The sequence below is a fragment of the Bubalus bubalis genome, chromosome 4 (assembly GCF_019923935.1).
Source record: "Bubalus bubalis isolate 160015118507 breed Murrah chromosome 4, NDDB_SH_1, whole genome shotgun sequence".
NCBI classification, from domain to species: Eukaryota; Metazoa; Chordata; class Mammalia; order Artiodactyla; family Bovidae; genus Bubalus; species Bubalus bubalis.
Window position 1 is genome coordinate 8,246,837 of NC_059160.1, and position 21,836 is coordinate 8,268,672.

The window sequence follows — 21,836 nt, forward strand, 5'->3', positions numbered from 1 at the left end:
GTAGCCCCCCAAGCTTCTCTGTCCATGGGGATTCTCAAGACAAGAAAACTGGAGTGGGTTGCCATGCCCTAAAAAATGTGTCTTTTCTACTGTATAGTGTCAGTTTTGTAAAACAGAAATAAGGACTAGATTAAGAATTATTGGCTAGAGTTTAATATGATGCCACTTGAAGCATGGTAATTAACCTAATGACCCCTAAAGGAACCTAAAATTGTATATTATAATAACAGCACAATGGAAAATTACTATTTTAATAGTTGGCTCCAGAATGCTTCCCAGAGACAAGGTTTACCTCTGTTTGGGAAAATATTCTGATAAGCTCCTTAAAGGTGGAAGGTAAACCCTGAAGACGCAGATTAGAAAAGGAGAGATCTATCAATTGCCTAGCAAAGAAAATTAATGGAAATTTGGAGGTAGGGGAGAAGAGAAAACAGGGGTTACAGAGGGGAAGGGACGGAGCCCAGGAACGGGGAGGAGCCGCCTCCTCCAGGACAGAGCGACCCATAAGGCAGCAGCACGCGACACGTGTGGAGGCAGCGCAGCCTTGGGGGTGGGCCAAACGCCTCTTAAGGAAAGGGCGATCCAAAATCCAATTTCACTTATGGTCTTAATTGCAAGGTATTGGCCCTTTGTCTTCCATACCTTCAGTAAAGCCTGCTCTACTCATAAGATCCTTAACTGTGCGGGAAATCAAAGAAAGGTCTGGAAGTAGGGACAATAATGAAAACCTGGTGAAGGGTGCTGGCCTTCTCACGTAACAAGGGATACAGGACTTACGTCCATTTTATTGACACGTCAAGATAAGTGATTTAGACTGATAATGTACGTAATGCAAGTTTTATTAGCTTATTTCTTTGGCATATAAAGTAACTACTTTTATATAACTTTTATTTCTGTAAAAACACAAGTGAAACTTCAGCAATACTACAGAGTTTAGTTCCCTGACTCTACAGTATTGTTCCCTCACCTTAAATGAGCGCCATCAGTGGTTCTTAAACTGCAGAGCATACTGGGATCACCTAGAGGGCTTCTTGCAGTGTGGGAGACCCAGGTTCAATCCCAGGGTTAGGAAGATCCCCTGGAGGAGGGCATGGCAACCCATTCCAGTGTTCTTGCCTGGAGAATTCCATGGACAGAGGAGCCTGGTGGGCTACAGTCCATGGGGTCACAGAGAGCTGGACACGACTATCACTTCAGAAGGCTTCTTACGACCCAGGTCGCTGAGGCCAACTCCCAGAACTTTGATTCTGCAGATCTGGGTAGGGCTTGAGAAGTGGCTGGGTGACACTGATGCTGCTGGTCCAGGAAATACACTGGGAGAATCGCTGAAGTCCACCTGTTACAGTTTTTTTGAATTTTAGTTCAGATGTGCCTCCTCTAACGTGTTCCCTTCCACCTTCCATGCCCCCTTCCTTCCTTCTCCGACAGAATTAATCACTGTATATACTACTATTGTTGTTGTTTCAGTCACTAAGTCGAATTGGACTCTTTTGGGGATCCCATGGACTGTGTAGCCCAGCAGGCTCCTCTGTCCATGGGATTTCCCAGGCAAGAATACTGGAGTGGGTTCCCATTTCCTTCTCCAGGGGATCTTCCCCACACAGGGATGGAACCTGAGTCCCCTACAGTGGCAGGCGGATTCTTCACCACTGAGCCACCTGGGAGGCCCCCAGCCTCCTGCTTCTTATTTCATACTGCAGGTGCATTGTGATTTCTGGATGCACTACCCATCTGATGTAGGCCAGAGCCCAGCGCCTGACCTGTGGCAGGGAGTGGACTGTTTGATGAATGGAGGCGACACTAAACTCCTGGAAGATTCCCCACAAACAACAAGCTCCTTTTTAAGTTCTTGGGCTTGGCCCTTTCTGCTCCTGCTGCTTGTAACGCCTCCACTTCATCTGACTTTTCATTACTCAAGGCTCTGCTCAGGCATTTCCTCCTCCAGGAAGCTTCCACCACCCACCTTGCTTCTGGTCTGTGTCAGATGCCCCTATTTTTCTCTAATATAACCTATCTATATCATATTTATCTTAATAATAGCCACCATTCACTGCAAGCTTTCTAATCCAATAAGCAAGGTTGGATTAAAACCTTTAGAGGCTCTTAGGTCCAGCAATTCCCACTTCTGGGAATTTATCCTATACTTAAGAAATGTGACTTATACAAGGTAACTCCCTACAGCACGGTTTGGGGCAACAAAACTTTAGGTGGTAAAATATTAGAAAACCTAAATTTCCATCAGCAGGGGATCAATTAAATAGTTAAATGAACTAATACATCTATATAATGAAATAGTGTGCAGCTATGAAAAAGGATGGGTTAGCTATCTGTGCAATGATAGGGAATGATCTCTGAGATACATTGCAAAATGAATAAATCAAGCAGAAAAACAGTGAGAGGAATGGTAAATAGTTGTGCAGAAAAGGGAGGAAGTTTTCACATAAATACAAGGCTGTATGTGAGAGGAACTAAGTAGCAGATTTTTTTTACTTGGTAACCTTTTGTACTTTTGAATTCTGACCCATTTTAATGTGTTACCTATTTAAACAAATAGGGCTAAACATAAAAAAAAAAAAAAAGACCTTCAGATAGCCATAGAATAAAAAAGATTGGGGTGCTCCCTATTTAATTCAACATAAAAAATGAGTATGAGGAAGTTCAACAATACTCACCATCTTTTCCAAGATGACTTTTGCTATATTAAATGAAATGCCCAGTGTCAAGTTCTTTCCATTTTCTCTGTTTTGTCTCTGCTTTATTAGTGCTCAGCTCAGGCCTGGTGTACTAAAGGGTCACCCCACACTGCTGCTGGGCATTAGATCCACAAAGACATTTCAGTTCTTACCACACGTGCTCTCTCAGTAGCAGGAGCGCGCCTTGCAGTAACCCCTTCCTTCTTCCTGAAGCTCCCTTTCCAGGGCCAGTGTCATAACCTCAGGGCTTCCTCTGGTCCTTCCCGCTCTCCTTCTTAAGTCTCCTTCCCCAGTTTCACCTCCTCTGCTACTTCTTAAGGTGCCTTAATGGTTGGTCCTAAACCCTCCCTGGTTCCCTGCACCCTGGTTTACTCTTGGCTTCATTTAACATCTACAGACAGATGACGCCAATTTCTATCCCCAGGACACCTTCTCTCTGAACTTCAGGCTGGCATGTCCAGCTGCCCACTGGGTCAGTCCTCCACATCCTTCAAATTTACTGCAGTCCAGAACTAAGTTGTCAGCTCCCTTGGAAACCCGGGAAACTCAGGAAGCTGGCATCACTGCATAGCCACCACTCCTTTCTCCAGCTGGACCTGAGCATCGAGGTCCATGGAGTCCTGGTCTCCCCACCTCCACCTCTGAGGCCCTTCCTGATGTTTTCTGAAGCTTCCTTTTTCTCTTCAACTTGCTGCTGCTTTTCAGCTGGGGCTGTGGTCATTCTCCCTGTCACAGTTACTGTAAGACTCCCACAGGATCTCTCTCTCTAGTCTTGCCCCCTGCCCTCCACACCCCATCTACTCTCTACCTTGCACAGAAATCCCTTTAAATGCAACAATTTCCTTCTCTCCTTTAAAACTCTTTCTTCCCTCGAATTTTTGGGGAAAATCCCACATTTGTTAACTTGGCTTATGAGACTGCATGACCTAGTGGTCCCCGCTGACCATTCCAGCCTCAGCTCTCAGCCCTTGACACTCGTGTGATGCTCTGGCCACAGCACCCTTCTTTTAGACCTCAGAACCCACCACTTTCTCCTAGGGCAGGCTGCTAAATGAAGCAAGTACCAAAATACGGAAAGAAAGCCACAAGACTTGAGCCCCATCGAACATCATGGTAAAGTGGCTTGTGGCGCTAATCTAGAATTGGCTCCCCCCTTCTAAGTCACCCCAATCATGCTTGTTGAAAACACGTTTATTATTCACACTATTCTTCACCTGCCTAGTGAATAAAGACACCCAAACTTCTCAGCTGCCTCCTCCCAAACTGGCATTAGCAAAAGAGCAAAATGACCTAGGAACCAACCCCATTCTGCGCTCCACTCCCACAGGCTTACAGCTGGGCTGCTTCCTTATCCCTGAGTCAATATTTTCTTTGTGACCATAGTTAGTGTTCCTTTAGGCAAGATTTAGGCCTGACTGCACAAGGTAGAGATCAGACTGAAACAGAAGAGGGAAGCAGGATCCTCCCTCCAGAACTCCACAAGCCTAGGCACACCGTCCCTTTCCTGCACAGCAGCACCAGGTACCTGAGGCTCTCCTGTGCTGACGCCACAGCAGGCCCCCTCTCTCTAGGTCCTCCTGTAAACTAACCACCCAGGGTCATCTGGGCACTTCCCTGGGTACCTCCCAGGATCATTCCCCTAAGACTTACGGCCTGGAAGCACCTGGACTGTGGCAAGGAAAAGAGAAGCAAGGTAGTGCCTGGATCTTGTCAGTCCCACCACCAGGGCTGGGGAGCAACACCTGCCTTAGAAGTAAAATGAAGTAAATTAACGGGTAGCTAACCTCAACTCAACATTCTGGTAGCTCTAGAAATATGTAGACAAGAGTTTTTGAGAAAAATAAAGCTCCTTGAGCGCTGACTGGCAAAAAAAAAAAAAAAAGAGGGGGACACAAAAAAATTTTAAGCTTTATATTAACATAGAAGCTTAGGGCACTTAAAAGGAACAAATCATAAATATAGTTAACGAAATCTCTATTCCTCATATAATCAAACCACAGAATTCAAATAACTAAGTCACTTATTTAGCCATACCACCTATATCATTACTGGGAATTTTTTATTTGCAGAGATGAAAACACCTCCCTACTAACTTTAAAGTATGGTAATCCAGTCCTATGTACTTTGTGGCAGTCAGCAGATGGAGGTCATTAGAGGGGAGAGAGAATGAAAGAAAGAAAACTAACATTTGTTAGCATTTACCCAAACTTGCTAAGCACTCTTCATTTTAAACTTGAGGAAAGCGGGGCTCTGAGAGGTTAAGCATCTTGCATCAATCACCGGTGAGTCAGAAGTGACTCCTAAGTGGTCCCTCTCTACCACACCGACTAGCACAGCCGAGTCGTCAGTTCTTGTTCTGGGAAGACCCTGAAGCCACTTGTGTGCGTGTAAGAACGTGCACCTTGACTTGGGCATAGAGCCCAGGGGAGCCAGGCAGGGTCAAAACATGACATTTGCTGAACTGTACTAAGAAACATAAAGTTCTTTTTTCAAAGCTTTTTTTGTTTTGGTTGCACCATGTGGCCCGTGGGATCTAGTTCCCCAACCAGGAATCGAATCCATTACCCCTACAGGAGAAGCATGGAGTCTTAATCAGTGAACCACAGGGGAGCCCTGAGAAACAGAAATTTTTGTGACAATTCCAAATTCAATACAAATTAGGAGAGAATCCCCATACTACAATCTGCACCTACATTTAGAGATCATTAGCTTCTTTAGTACCGGGTGTGGGACAAACACTCTTAAAACAGGGTCACGGATGATGCAGTTAGAAGAATCCTTTGCGTTCATCTCCCTCTTTTTTCAAAAGAAAGAAACTGCGGCCAAAGAGGCCAAAAGACTAATTTAAAGCTATACAGTAGAGACACAGCTGGACCAGAAGCTAAATCTTCTATTTCTGCTACCCCACCTCAAACTGAATAAAAAACTTGGGAACAACTTAGGAACAGGCAAAATGGATTACACTCAGATCAGCAGCAGCACCATTGGAAATTCCAGGAAAGATGTCAGAGGAAGCTGTCATCCTGCTGTTGTAAAACATCAGCGTTAGGCAGACCATACCTGTCCTGCCTTTAATGGCCTGCCTTCCATTAAATAATCTGCAATGTTTTGGGCAGCTCTTTATATCTCATACTTAACACTGCCGATTTCATCCACCAGGTCCACATACTAACTCCCACATCATAGGAAGTGACACGACCATGTTGAGCCGACACTGAAACTGAAACCGACATCGACACCGGCCTTGTCCAGCTCCAGGCAAGTCCTCCTCAGGCTCTGCCCACGCTCCTCTTGTCATGACCAGGAAACGAGCTACTCGAGTTACTTATCTTCCCTGTTGCTCAGCAGCTTCATTCCTCTCCAGCTGACCTGGCGGATGCTTCCTCAGAGCTTTCAAGCCTTTCCCATGTTTCTCCAGGCCCACCACAGCTCCCTGCTGCCAGCGTTCCCAGCTCATGGCCTGGTTGCCAGCTTCACAGAGCTGTGGTCACTAGGCTTAGCTTCCTCAGCGTCCTCCTTCACCCAGTCAACACTGCTCTGTCTTTTCACCTTTTCCTCTTTCACTCGTCCTCTCCTCTTGGGGGAAGAAGTAGCCTCCCTCTCTTCCCGGGTTGACTCCTCCACCCACAAGACCTTTCAGTCCACCTCCTTGACAGCATCTTCAATCTCTTCCTCCTCTCCACTGGCTTCACGTCTGGTGCACACAGTACTCAGATCTCCTGTATCCTTAAGTAGAATAAACCACAACAAAGCCGCTCTCCCTGGACCCACTCAAGTCTCCTACTTCTCTCTTTTTCCCTGCCTCACTGCCATAGTTTCAAAAGCAGACTAGAATTCTGCTCCCTCACCAGTCAGCCCATATTTGAAGCTTCTCCTCATACCGCCTAGACTTTCTAAGGTTTCCAGTGGTTTCCTTGTCACCATATGGAATCCTCTTCCTTTGGCCTCATTTCCTTAAACTCCCTGCAGGATTTGAATCTGCTGACTTGCATGGGTTCCTTGAAGCTGCTTTCCTAGGACACTGACTACACGGGTTCTTCTTCTCTACTTGCTCCTAGGCAGGCTCCTCTTCTTCCTCGACTCCCCCAAAACATTCCCCAAATTGGTCTTCTCTTTTTTAATCCATTCCTAATGGATTACTACTGGGGAATCCATTTCTGTCCCTTTTGGGGATTCAGCTCTCACTGCCATACAGATAAGCTATAAATCTCTATCTGTAGTCATGACGACAGTCCTGCTATCTCCAACTCCCTGCTGTTGGATGACTTCAGTTGACTTATCCCATAACACATCAAATCTGTATTTCTCACACAAATCTATTTTTATTCCATCCCAGATGATTCTTTCGATTTTCTCTATTTCTTCTTCAGGACACTCATATTCTAACTTTAGGGTAATTTCTGGCTCCTATGTTTCTTTTGTTCCCAACACTGACTGAGTTGCAAAGTCTATTGATTTTATCTTTAAAATATTTCTAGGCATCTCTTTCCACTGCCATGACCAAGACCTGGCCACTTTTCGGAGCCACTGTAAAAGTCTCCTAACAGGTTTCTGCGCCTCCAGACTCTGCCTCCATCCATTCATGTTAAACAAACACTACACTAATATTTCCTGAAGCACAGCCCCAATTATCTGGTTCTCTCCTCATCTTCTTCAGTGCTCCCCAATCTACCTGTTGGCTCGGCTCTTGTTTTCCCTTCACATACCCTCCTTGCTGGTATCCATAGTGCTTCCTCTGCTTAGAAAGCCACCTCCCATTTCCAAATGTCCACAGTCTACCAGTCTTACAGTGCTCAGCTTAAATGACACTCCTGTGAAACTTTCCCTAGTCCTTTCTCTCAACATTTATGTTTTGTGTTGAGGAACTATTCATTCATTCAACATACATTTACTGAGTGCCGACTATGTGCCAGGCAGTGTTCTAAGTGATGGGCAATGATCAAAACCGACGAAAGTCTCTTTTTTTCAGGGTCTGGCATTCTAGAGGGGAAACAGGTGATTAAAAAAATAAGAAACCACTGGACTTCCCTGGTGGTACAGTGGTTGAGAATTCGCCTGCCAATGCAAGGGACACGGGTTCAATCCCTGGACCAAGAAGATTCTACAAGCCTCAGAGCAATTAAGCCCATGCGGCACATCTATTGAAGCCCCCGCACCCTAGAGCCTGTGTTCCCCAACAAGAGAAGCCACAGCCACGAGAAGCCTGCATACCACAACGAAGACAGTTCCCACTCGCTTTAACTAGAGAAAGCCTGCACAGCAACCAAGACCCAGTGCAACCAAAAATAAATAATTAAAAAAAAGAAACCACACTGAATGCCAGGTGATGAGCATCACTACAGAGGAAAATGAATCAGGAATGGGACCAGGCAATTTCAAGAAGTTGCTACTTTGAAGCAGGTGTTCAGGGAAGGCTCAATGAGAAGGTGATGTGAAGAACATAAGGCGCTGGGTGAAGCAGGGGTGTGGGGCGGAGACAACAGGAAACCAGGCTGGCACCGTGGGGAAAGGCAAGACCAGTCTGTTCTAGAACAATCTCTAGGGCCCAGAGTCTGGAGACTTAGATTTCAATCACAGAATCATTATCTCAGAGTTGAGGAGAACTTTACAGATCATTTAGTACAACTACCCATTAGATTATTAAACACCTTTATTACATCTCTCAGGTATCCATCTTGTCACCACCTCCTCACCTTAAGTGAGCATAATACTAATATACAGGATGGTTGTGAAGACTGAGTTAATATATATAAAATTCTTAGAACTATGCCATGTCTATGGTAAACACCCAATAAACACTAGCTATTATTGAGTGGTGACAGTAGGAGTAACCACCCTAGTTTTAGAGATGAGCAAAATGAGGCATTGGGAAGTTATATTACTTGTGTTAAGTTTTCAAAGTTTAAAGTGGTAGAGCCAGAATTTGAACTTTATTGTAGGTGCTAATTAATTACTACATCCTACTGACTTCAAAAGTGGAACAAAAGGTGGTATTTGGACTTTAATCCTATAACCTCAAGTCACACAAATTAAGGATATTTACAAATGAAACTCAAACACAAGAAGAGGGAAATCATCTGTTGCTGCATGTCTTTAGAATATTAGCTGGGAGGCTAACTAGATATCGAGAAGGCCAGAACAGTTGTATGATTTTGTTAAGGAAAAAAAAAATCTATTAGTCCTAATTGGAAATCAAGCCTTGCCCAAGAATAAGCCTGCTGATAACTGGGTTGGTGCTTTCAATCTCATTTTTCATGTTACTCTTACTGGTAAAGGTACGTAATGATTCCAAAGAAATTAACTTCCAAAAACAATTTACAACATTAGCAGAAAAAAAAACCAAACACATCACAAACAATTAGAAAAAGCAGAGATGTGTTTATAACTGGAAAAGAAGCATAATATTAGAAGTGAAAACACCGTTATCACCTAACTGTACCTACGGAAAAGAGGTGAATGTCTCTCTTCTAAATTGTGAGCATAAATTACAAGCCTAAATGTTCAAAAAGGGGAGGTGATTATGCGTGTACTATTTCAAACAACGGTGTCTTCAAAAATCAGTTCTTAAACCACACTGATGGCCACTCACTACTTCAGTCTCACTGTGCTGCTGGGAGTATGAACAACTCCCACGTGCTGAACAACACCCTACGAGGTAGTCACACCACAGACATTTAATGACCACTGTTCCAGAAGAGAGGAGGTGGTGAAAAACACAAAGCCCTGCTTTCACAGCGCTGACACTGTACGCAGGTATAAGGAAGAAATTAAGGCTCAGTTGCCAGACCTGTCAGACTCTAAAGCCTACACCGCATGCTTCAACTGTATCATCTCACACTGGCGAGATGCACCTTCTCCTAAAAAGCCACACCTGGCCATGCAGTCCTGACACCGCTGTCTGCAGCGTAGGCGCTCTCTCTGTCAGCAGTCCAGTGTCGCCTTCTCAGTGGGCTGTTCCTCCCCCACTCCCAAAGCAAAGACTGCTTGGTCAAGGGCTAGCATACGTTGACATGTATGAAATTCTTTTTCTCCCTCATTAGCTCCTAAACTCTCTCAGGACAAGGATTATATCTCAGCCTCTTTTTAAGTCTAGAAGATGGTACATACAATAAGTATTCAATCAAGGGCAGAGTGGAGTTCATGAGAACAATTTTAATAGAATCAACAGTGGAGGCCAGCCTGCAAGGAACTAAGGACTAAAGGGAAGAGAAGGACATAGAGTTTTTTTTTTGTTGTTTTTTTTTTAAGAACAAATGTAGAAAGGAAACAGATGGAGAAAAACAGCACTGTGAAGAAGTAACGTGGCCACAGTACAGTGGCTTATTTTGTTTTTAAGAATGAGAAAGATTTGAATGAATGTGTTGGGAGGGTAGTACAACGCAGTACAAAGAGCAGAGGTGTCAGCATTAGAGACCTGAATTTGCATTCTGGCCCTGTCACGACATCTGCAGACTACTTAAGCTCTGTATTTACACACATACAAAATGACAGTGGTAACACCCGCACCTCACTGTGATGGTCACAGCACTAAGTGAACAGGAGACATTCAATAAGTGGTGCTAATCACTATGACCCTATGTGGAAGCCTGGACTCTGGTGTTCTAAACCTCCCACGTCGTCTGTGCTTTCGCCCAGATTTCCTGTCTCACTCTATGTGTAATATGTGAAGGCAAAGAAACAGGGTCCTCATTTCTCCTGTGCGCCACCCTCCATGCTATTCCACTTCCTCGTGACAGACTACATGAGCTCCTGAATGGCTGCTGCGGGAAATCAGTGATGTCACCAGCTAAGGAAGAGAGACAAACTGCAGAATAAGCAGATCACACTGGCTTTAAATTATCAAATGTACCAGATTTTGAGCTCCTGCCAAAACATTCATTGAGAACTGAGAAAAGAGAAATCAAAAACACAAGCACACAGAACACTGTTTAAGTTTCAAAGCCATCAAGGTGTCCCCAGCATCCACTCTGGGCACAGAGAGAAGGCAGTATGATAAAACATCATCCCTGAGGTCCTTTCTCAGCATTTTACTCTGATGTCAGATTCATTATAAGTTTCCCAAATCATAAGATTAGTATTTAAATAATTTTTGTTCACAGTCATTTATTTATTTTGTCGTGCCACGCAGTTTGGGGGATTTTAGTTCCTTCACCAGGGACTGAACTCCGGCCCTCAGCAACGAGAGAGTGGAGTCCTAACCACTGGACGGCCAGAGAAGTCCCTAAAGCCGTTTAAAGTTAATGCTCATGGATTGTGTTCACCTGTTACCTATATCTGGCCAAGAGCAACACCCTACCTCAGCCCTCTCTCCCAGATCTCACATCCCCGTGCTTAACAAGGTATATCGAAGTGGGCAAAAGCCCAGGTTAATGTAATAAGTAATGATGAAAAGGCTACTGGCACCTGGGATTATCAAAATATAGGAAAGATGTCTTTTATTACAATCAATTACCAGCTAATCAAGGACTACAGAAATAAACATGTAAAACAAGAAAATATAACTATCATTTAGCGTTCCAAGACAACTGGAAGATGGAAAAGAGATGAGGAGGAAAAACAGCAGGAAATACATGTGTTATCTACAAACTTGATCACAAACAATCACAAAAGCTTCAAGTAACCAAGCGGAGGCTGAAAATTCAGTTTTTGTGAAACAGGGTCTGATTAGGAACTTGAATTTACCACGGATGAATAAGAAAGAAGGGTAAAGAATATTCCAGACAGCTCTAAACATCTCACCAGAAAGCAAAAAAAAAAAAAAAAAAAGCCATGAAACTCACCACAAATCACATAGGCAGCACAAGACTGGAAAACAAGGTAACAGTCATTCGTTACGGAAAAGAAACTTCAAATCATCCTTTCCCCCATATAAAAAGCATCCTGAATCATTATTCCATGAGAATCATTTTCAAAACTCCAATCCTAACCACACAGGCTGATCCTGGATAATAAGCGCCTCAGTTTCTCCAGTGTTCAGATCAGATCAGATCAGATCAGTTGCTCAGTCGTGTCCGACTCTTTGCGATCCCATGAATCGCAGCACGCCAGGCCTCCCTGTCCATCACCAACTCCCAACACACAATAAATACAGTGAGTTCTGAGTCTGACCAGAATCTAAGCCTGTGTTCTGACCCCAGACCTGAATATTCAACGTCAAGTTCCAAGTCACACCTGAGGAAGACTTTGCTGCGGTAAATGTATCCGAGGCTGCCGTTCCTTCAAAGAAAAGGGCCCCGGCGTGAGGTGCGGTTTCTGTAAACTGCTCCCAGCGGCGGGAGGGGATGTATTCGGCCTCGAGCCCCCAGGGCGCTTCAGCTCGGACGCCGGGGACCACCACCTCTCGCTGAGCCGGCTGAGGTCGGGGATTCCCGACCCCGGGAGGCCACCCCCGCCCCGAGCACCGCCCTCGCCTCGCAGGCCCCGCACCCGACCTCACCAAGCCCGCGACTGGAGACCGCCGGCCTAGACCCCCATCCCGTGCGCCTGACGAGCGAGGGCCCGGCCGGCCCGCGGCAGCGCCTCCCGGCTTCTCTGCCCGTCAGTCTGCCAGTCCGTGCGTCAGTCGGTCTCTCCATAGCCCCCGCGTCTCCACCGGGGGTGCATGTGTGGGCTCCGGGCCCCGCAGACCCAGAGGGTCGCCACCCACTCACCTGCCCGGCGGGGGATGTCCAGCTGCCTCACCGCCGCGCGCCGCCGCCTCCACGGTGCCAACCCTGCACTGGCTAGCGCGGCTCGGCCCCTGTCAGCGCTTGGCTGCGCCACCACGCACGCGCGCGGGGCCGAGCGGACGGTCGCGGGGCATTCTGGGGGCTGTAGTCTTTTGGGTCCGCCGGGCGGGAGCGGCGGCGGGGTCTGCGAGCCTCTGGACCCGGCACACCAAGCTCTTTTCGAAGCCGACGCTGCGTCTTCCAGCGGGCAGCAGGGGTGGGAGGTGTGACCTTCGAAGCCCAGTTTTGGCTTGGCGAGGCCCACTTGGCCTCCCGTCTGTATTGCAGCCCGAGGAGTTAGGGGAATATTGGGGTGGGTCTGTGGTCAGGCTGTGGGACAGACGCTCCAGGGCTGTGGGAAGGAGCGGCTTACTTGATATTCATTTTCTAAATATTTAAGCGCCTTCTTTATGAGTGTACAAACACCCTGCTTATTTAACTTATATGCAGAGTAGTACATCATGATAAATGCTAGGCTGGAGGAAGCACAAGCTGAAATCAAGATTGCTGGGAGAAATATCAATAACCTCAGATATGCAGATGACACCACCCTTATGGCAGAAAGTGAAGAAGAACTAAATAGCCTCTTGAGGAAAGTGAAAGAGGAGAGTGAAAAAGTTGGCTTAAAGCTCAACATTCAGAAAACTAAGATCATGGGATCTGGTCCCATCAGATCAGATCAGATCAGTGGTTCAGTCGTGTCCGACTCTTTGTGACCCCATGAATCGCAGCATGCCAGGCCTCCCTGTCCATCACCAACTCCCGGGGTTCACTCAGACTCACGTCCATCGAGTCAGTGATGCCATCCAGCCATCTCATCCTCTGTCGTCCCCTTCTCCTCCTGCCCCCAATCCCTCCCAGCATCAGAGTCTTTTCCAATGAGTCAACTCTTCGCATAAGGTGGTCAAAGTACTGGAGTTTCAGCTTTAGCATCATTCCTTCCAAAGAAATCCCAGGGCTGATCTCCTTCAGAATGGACTGGTTGGATCTCCTTGCCGTCCAAGGGACTCTCAAAAGTCTTCTCCAACACCACAGTTCAAAAGCATCAATTCTTCGGCGCTCAGCTTTCTTCACAGTCCAGCTCTCACATCCATACATGACCACAGGAAAAACCATAGCCTTGACTAGACGAACCTTTGTTGACAAAGTAATGTCTCTGCTTTTGAATATGCTATCTAGGTTGGCCATAACTTTCCTTCCAAGGAGTAAGCGTCTTTTAATTTCATGGCTGCAGTCACCATCTGTAGTGATTTTGGAGCCCAGAAAAATAAAGTCTGACACTGTTTCCACTGTTTCCCCATCTATTTCCCATGAAGTGGTGGGACCGGATGCCATGATCTTCGTTTTCTGAATGTTGAGCTTTACGCCAACTTTTTCATTCTCGACTTTCACTCTCATCAAGAGGCTTTTTAGTTCCTCTTCACTTTCTGCCATAAGGGTGGTGTCATCTGCCTATCTGAGGTTATGGATATTTCTCCCGGCAATCTTGATTCCAGCTTGTGTTTCTTCCAGTCCAGCATTTCTCATGATATACTCTGCATAGAAGTTAAATAAACAGGGTGACAATATACAGCCTTGACGAACTCCTTTTCCTATTTGGAACCAGTCTGTTGTTCCATGTCCAGTTCTAACTGTTGCTTCCTGACCTGCATACAAATTTCTCAAGAGGCAGATCAGGTGGTCTGGTATGCCCATCTCTTTCAGAATTTTCCACAGTGTCTTGTGATCCACACAGTCAAAGGCTTTGGCATAGTCAATAAAGCAGAAATAGATGTTTTTCTGGAACTCTCTTGCTTTTTCCATGATCCAGCGGATGTTGGCAATTTGATCTCTGGTTCCTCTGCCTTTTCTAAAACCAGCTTGAACATCAGGAAGTTCACGGTTCACATATTGCTGAAGCCTGGCTTGGAGAATTTTGAGCATTACTTTACTAACGTGTGAGATGAGTGCAATTGTGCGGTACTTTGAGCATTCTTTGGCATTGCCTTTCTTTGGGATTGGAATGAAAACTGACCTTTTCCAGTCCCGTGGCCACTGCTGAGTTTTCCAAATTTGCTGGCATATTGAGTGCAGCACTTTCACAGCATCATCTTTCAGGATTTGGAATAGCTCAACTGGAATTCCATCACCTCTACTAGCTTTGTTCGTAGTGATGCTTTCTAAGGCCCACTTGACTTCACATTCCAGGATGTCTGGCTCTAGGTCAGTGATCACAGTGATTATCTGGGTCGTGAAGATCTTTTTTGTACAGTTCTTCTGTGTATTCTTGCCATCTCTTCTTTTTTTTTTTTTTAACCTAAATTTTATTTTTATTTTTTTTATTTTATTTTTTTTTGGAACTAAACAATTTTTTTTAATTTTATTTTATTTTTAAACTTTACATAACTGTATTAGTTTTGCCATATATCAACATGAATCCGCCACAGGTATACATGTGTTCCCCATCCTGAACCCTCCTCCCTCCTCCCTCCCCATTCCATCCCTCTGGGTCGTCCCAGTGCATCAGCCCCAAGCATCCAGTATCGTGCATTGAACCTGGATTGGCAACTCGTTTCATACATGATATTTTACATGTTTCAATGCCATTCTCCCCAAATCTTCCCACCCTCTCCCTCTCTCACAGAGTCCATAAGACTGTTCTATACATCAGTGTCTCTTTTGCTGTCTCGTACACAGGGTTATTGTTACCATCTTTCTAAATTCCATATATATGCGTTAGTATACTGTATTGGTGTTTTTCTTTCTGGCTTACTTCACTCTGTATAATAGGCTCCAGTTTCATCCACCTCATTAGAACTGATTCAAATGTATTCTTTTTAATGGCTGAATAATACTCCATTGTGTATATGTACCACAGCTTTCTTATCCATTCATCTGCTGATGGACATCTAGGTTGCTTCCATGTCCTGGCTATTATAAACAGTGCTGCGATGAACATTGGGGTACACGTGTCTCTTTCCCTTCTGGTTCCTCAGTGTGTATGCCCAGCAGTGGGATTGCTGGATCATAAGGCAGGTCTATTTCCAGTTTTTTAAGGAATCTCCACACTGTTCTCCATAGTGGCTGTACTAGTTTGCATTCCCACCAACAGTGTAAGAGGGTTCCCTTTTCTTCTGCTTCTGTTAGGTCCATACCATTTCTGTCCTTTATTGAGCCCATCTTTACATGAAATGTTCCTTTGGTATCTCTGATTTTCTTGAAGAGATCCCTAGTCTTTCCCATTCTGTTGTTTTCCTCTATTTCTTTGCATTGATCGCTGAAGAAGGCTTTCTTATCTCTTCTTGCTATTCTTCGGAACTCTGCATTCAGATGTTTATATCTTTCCTTTTCTTCTTTGCTTTTCGCTTCTCTTCTTTTCACAGCTATTTGTAAGGCCTCCCCAGACAGCCATTTTGCTTTTTTGCATTTCTTTCCATGGGAATGGTCTTGATCCCTGTCTCCTGTACAATGTCACGAACCTCATTCCATAGCTCATCAGGCACTCTATCTATCAGATCTAGGCCCTTAAATCTATTTCTCACTTCCACTGTATAATCATAAGGGATTTGATTTAGGTCATACCTGAATGGTCTAGTGGTTTTCCCCACTTTCTTCAATTTAAGTCTGAATTTGGCAATAAGGAGTTCATGGTCTGAGCCACAGTCAGCTCCTGGTCTTGTTTTTGCTGACTGTATAGAGCTTCTCCATCTTTGGCTGCAATGAATATAATCAATCTGATTTTGGTGTTGACCATCTGGTGATGTCCATGTATTGAGTCTTCTCTTGTGTTGTTGGAAGAGGGTGTTTGTTATGACCAGTGCATTTTCTTGGCAAAACTCTATTAGTCTTTGCCCTGCCCAAGGGCGTGCCAAAGCGCAGGTGGCTGCGACGGCCGGGTACGCCAAGCACGGCCGAGAGGAGCCACCCCACGGCCGAAGTCAGGGGCAGAAGCTGGGAGGACCCCATGCCCGAAGGGCAGCGGCCAAGAGGAGTTACCCCACGTCCGATGTCAGGGGCAGCGGCCCAGAGTACCAGACTGCGATGGCGTAGGAACGGCCGAGAGGAGCTACCCCGCGTCCGAGGTCGGGGGGGGGCGGCCGAGAGGAGCTACCCCGTGTCCTAGGTCAAGGGCGGCAACAAGAGGAGTTACCCCGCGTCCGAGGTCAGGGGTGGCGGCCGGGAGGAGCTACCCCACGCCCCAAGCCCGAGGCCAGGGGCGGTGGCCGGGAGGACCAACCCCATGTCCAAGGAGCCGTGGCTGCGTGGGCACAGGAGGGCCTAGAGGAGCTATCCTGCGTTGAAGGTCAGGAAGGGCGGTGGTGAGGAGATACCCCTTGTCCAAGGTAAGGAGCAATGGCTGTGCTTTGCTGGAGCAGCCCTGAAGAGATACCCCACGCCCAAGGTAAGAGAAACCCAAATAAGACGGTAGGTGTTGCAAGAGGGCATCAGAGGGCAAACACACTGAAACCATACTCACAGAAAACTAGTCAATCTAATCACACTAGGACCACAGCCTTGTCTAACTCAATGAAACTAAGCCATGCCCGTGGGGCAACTCAAGACGGGCGGGTCATGGTGGAGAGATTTGACAGAATATGGTCCACTGGAGAAGGGAATGGCAAACCACTTCAGTATTCTTGCCTTGAGAACCCCATGAACAGTATGAAAAGGCAAAATGATAGGATACTGAAAGAGGAACTCCCCAGGTCAGTAGGTGCCCAATATGCTACTGGAGATCAGGGGAGAAATAACTCCAGAAAGAATGAAGGGATGGAGCCAAAGCAAAAACAATACCCAGCTGTGGATGTGACTGGTGATAGAAGCAAGGTCCGATGCTGTAAAGAGCAATATTGCATAGGAACCTGGAATATCAGGTCCATGAATCAAGGCAAATTGGAAGCGGTCAAACAAGAGATGGCAAGAGTGAATGTCGACATTCTAGGAATCAGCTAACTGAAATGGACTGGAATGGGTGAATTTAACTCAGATGACCATTATATCTACTACTGCGGGCAGGAATCCCTCAGAAGAAATGGAGTGGCCATCATGGTCAACAAAAGAGTCCGAAATGCAGTACTTGGATGCAATCTCAAAAATGACAGAATGATCTCTGTTTGTTTCCAAGGCAAACCATTCAATATCACAGAATCCAAGTCTATGCCCCAACCAGTAACGCTGAAGAAGCTGAAGTTGAACGGTTCTATGAAGACCTACAAGACCTTTTAGAACTGACACCCAAAGAAGATGTCCTTTTCATTATAGGGGACTGGAATGCAAAAGTAGGAAGTCAAGAAACACCTGGCGTAACAGGCAAATTTGGCCTTGGAATACAGAATGAAGCAGGGCAAAGGCTAATAGAGTTTTGCCAAGAAAATGCACTGGTCCCATCACTTCATGGCAAATAGATGGAAAAACAGTGGAAACAGTGGCTGACTTTATTTTTCTGGGCTCCAAAATTACTGCAGATGGTGATTGCAGCCATGAAATTAAAAGACACTCACTCCTTGGAAGGAAAGTTATGACCAACCTAGATTGCATATTAAAAAGCAGAGACATTACTTTGTCAACAAAGGTCCGTCTAAAGGCTATGGTTTTTCCAGTAGTCATGTATGGATGTGAGAGTTGGACTATAAAGAAAGCTGAGCACCGAAGAATTGATGCTTTTGAACTGTGGTGTTGGAGAAGACTCTTGAGAGTCCCTTGGACTGCAAGGAGATCCAGCCAGTCCATCCTAAAGGAGATCAGTCCTGGGTGTTCATTGGAGGGACTGATGTTGAAGCTGAAACTCCAATACTTTGGCCACCTGATGCAAAGAGCTGACTCCTTTGAAAAGACCCTGATGCTGGGAAAGAGTGAGGGCAGGAGGAGAAGGGGACAACAGAAGAAGAGACAGCTAGATGGCATCACCGACTCAATGGACATGGGTTTGGGTGGACTCCGGGAGTTGGTGATGGACAGGGAGGTCTGGCATGCTGCAGTTCATGGGGTCACAGAGCTGGACACAACTGAGCAACTGAACTGAAACCAGTCCTAGACCAGTCTGACCCACTCTTACATAATTCACAAGTTGGTTGAGGTCTTTTGGGCAAATACAGTGAGGGTGTAGTCAGAGGTCTGCATTTCAGTCTATCAACCACGGTAACTTTTGGCTCAGCCATAAAATGAGAACATGAACCTATGGTTATTGTGAGAACTACTTGCTATTTGAGAAAATGTTAAAGTACAGTATGACTGAACAGTCCATGAAGGTAGCTGGGCCCATCTCCATTTGATATCTAGGTCCCAGTTGACATCAGGCTTTAGTTTAAAAAAAAATAAAACACTTCCCATGTTTTAGAAAGGTCACCAAAAGCTACAACATAATTACAGGAATATTTTTCTAGAAACTTCACCCTTACTCGGAAGAGAAAGACTACAATTTAGCTTGAGAGCTGCTTATTAACCTAAGCTCAAATTCCTAAGGGTATTCCAAGGTGGGAATGATGCAGTGAATTAATGGGAACCACAGATGAAATCTACAAAACACAAGGCATTCTCAGTCATGACCTCATAGTATTATGCTCACTTTACAAAGCACTTTCATGTTATTCCAACACTCCTGTGGTAAAAGCGGGGCAAATTTTATGCTTACAGTTTTACAGAGAACTTGGCCAAATTCATGAGAACTGATAAGTGGCTGAAGAACTGCAGAAACAGAGGGTCAACTTTAAAGTTACATGTGGATTTTCAACCACACAGAGGTCAGTGCCCCATGTGGTTCAAGGGTCAACTGTCCTTGGCCCTGGCACTATCCTCGTTACAGCTTTATGAAGCCCTGTCTGAGGGGTAACACTTTCCCGTAGTTTTAAACCTCTCAGTGCCCTAGAGCCATATCAATGAAAGGCTACATCATGTGTGGATGGAAACTTTACTTTTGAAGCATTCGTGGTTCCAGGCTCCCTCTCAACCTCATCTGGGTCTCCTTTGATAGGAACTTATTATTTCCTAGGAAACTCCCATGGGGAAAGTCCTGTCCTTACAAGAGGGGTCTGCAGTAGCTTCCAAGTACTCCTTTGAGCCCCTCCTGCCACACCAGCTTGCTCTGGGAGTCATTCACCTGGCCACAACTTCTGGCCCACTATGGAGGAGGAAGGCCGACTACCACCATGATATAAGAGAACTTTCAGTACAAAATAGGGCATCAGAATCTGAAAGGGCAGCTCTAACTGACTTTTCTAAAGCCAGAGGACCTTGTTACACAAGAAGATATAGAGGGCCTCCTGTTTCGCGCCACCCAAAGGTCTCATTTGGCCTTTTGTCCAATAGTCACCAACACATCATCTCATCCTCTGAAGTGTGCACGTTGAAATTGGGGCCAGAAATCCAACTCAATTCCTTCTTGAGTTTGTACATTTCATGATTGTACTTTTCACCAGGGCAAATCACCACCCATACTTACCACTTAAACCATCCCCCCTGCAACCCTCTCCAAAAATTTGGCCTCTAAGAATCTTTCTGTACAGTACACAGCACTTAATGAGGTAAGCATAGGGTCACACCAGATCCAGAACTGAAAATCCAAATTTTGCTTTTACTTCTAGTTTATGGTGGTGCTAGTGGTTAAGAACCCACCTGCCAATGCAGGAGACGTAAGAGATTAGGGTTCGATCCCTGGGTTGGGAAGATCCCCTGGAGGAGGAAATGGCAACCCACTCCAGTATTCATGCCTGAAGAATTTTATGGACAGAGGAGCCTGGTGGGCTATAGTCCATGGTGTCACAAAGAGTCGGACACAACTGAAGTGACTTAGCACATACACACATTCAGAAATAGCTAAATTTTGTGTCTTTATCTCTAATAAAGAACATACCTTGTAAGTAATGTATATGAATTCCAGTATTTTTCATCTTTTTTCTTTTGGTTACGCCATGTGACATGTGGGATCGTAGTTCCCCAACCAGGGATTAAACCTGGACCCTTAGCAGTGAGAGCGCAGAGTCCTAACCTGTGGACCACTAGGGAATTATGAATTTCAGTATTTTTAAAATGTATCATGACTAAATATAATTTCTGCTCCAGATAGAGTCCTGGAACAGAAAAAGGTTATTAGCTAAAAATTAAGGACTTTAACATATCAAATTGGTTAATAACTGTGAAATGGTATATATGATATTAATAATAAGGGAAACCAATCAGTATATATGGAAACTCTATTTTATATGCAGTTTTCCTGTAAATCTAAAACTTTTCTAAAATTTAAATAAAAATTGCATCAAAACTTGAAAAAAAATGCACAGAAGCAAAAAGACAATATAAAACACCTAGGAATAAGTCTGATTAAGGAGGTAAAAGACCTGTTCTTGCAAAACTATAACGCTGCTGAAAGAAACGGAAGATGAAACAAACAGATGGAAAGATATACCATGTTCATGGATTGGAAGAATATTGTTAAAATGACCATACTTACCCAAGGGAATTTACAGATTAAATGCAATCCCTATCAAAATATCAGTGACATTTTTCACAGAACTAGAACAATTTTCATGGAAAAATAAAACAAAACATCCCAAATAGCCAAAACAATCCTAGGAAAGAACTAAACTGGAGGTATCATACTGCCTAATTTCAAACTATACTGCACAGCTAGTCATCAAGACAGTCTAGTACTGACCCAAAACCAGAGCCGTAGGCCAACGGGCAGAAGAGAGAGCCCAGAAACTGTCCACTCATGCGGACAATTAATCTACAACAAAGGAGGCAAGAATACAAATGCGGAAAAGACAGCCTCTCCAATAGTGTTGGGAAAACTGGATAGCTACATGCAAAAGAATTTGCACTGTTATGGGGAACGTAAATTGGGGCAGTCACTATCGAAAACAGTATGGAGTTTCCTCAAAAAATTAAAAATAGAACTACCATATGATCTAGCAATTCCACCCCTAATTAGAAAAGATATATGCACCCCTATGCTCATCGCAGTATTATGTATAATAGCCAAAATATGGAAGCAACCCAAGTGCCCATCAATAGGTGGGTAATGATGATTTGGTAAAGACACAATGGGATATTACTCAGAATGAAATCTTGCCATTTGCAACAACATGGATGGATTTGGAGATTACTATACTAAGTGAAGTAAGTCAGCAGACAAGTATTGTAGGGTTTCACTTATATTTGGAATCTAAAAACAAAAGAACGTAATAAAAGAGTCACAGAGAACAATCAGGTGGTTGCCAGGAGGGAGGGGGTAAGGAGAGAGAAGTTAAGAAGTACAAACTTCCAGTTGCAAAATAAATGAGTCATGGGTATGAAATGTACAGTGTGAGGAATATAGTTAATAAATGTGTAATATCTTTTATGGTGATAAATCGTAACCAGACATTGTGGCGATCACTTTGAAACGCATAAAAATATTAAATCAATGTTGATTAACAGGAACTAACATAGTGTTGTAGGACAATTATATTTCAAAAACAAA

At 44.8% G+C, this 21,836-nt stretch overlaps 1 protein-coding gene across 7 annotated transcripts in view; it reads right to left on the reverse strand.

The window, feature by feature from the left end:
- SGSM3 (small G protein signaling modulator 3) overlaps positions 1–12,487 on the reverse strand; it is a 32,887-nt gene extending 20,400 nt beyond the window's left edge. For 6 of the 7 annotated variants that reach the window (XM_045165238.1, XM_045165237.1, XM_044940833.2 and 3 more), the window contains exon 1: positions 12,344–12,478. The gene's annotated coding sequence lies outside the window, so the exon portion shown is untranslated. Of the gene's footprint in view, positions 1–12,343 lie in introns of all 7 variants that reach the window. The other variant, XM_044940828.2, reaches the window with a different exon arrangement.
- Positions 12,488–21,836: the final 9,349 nt, after the last annotated feature.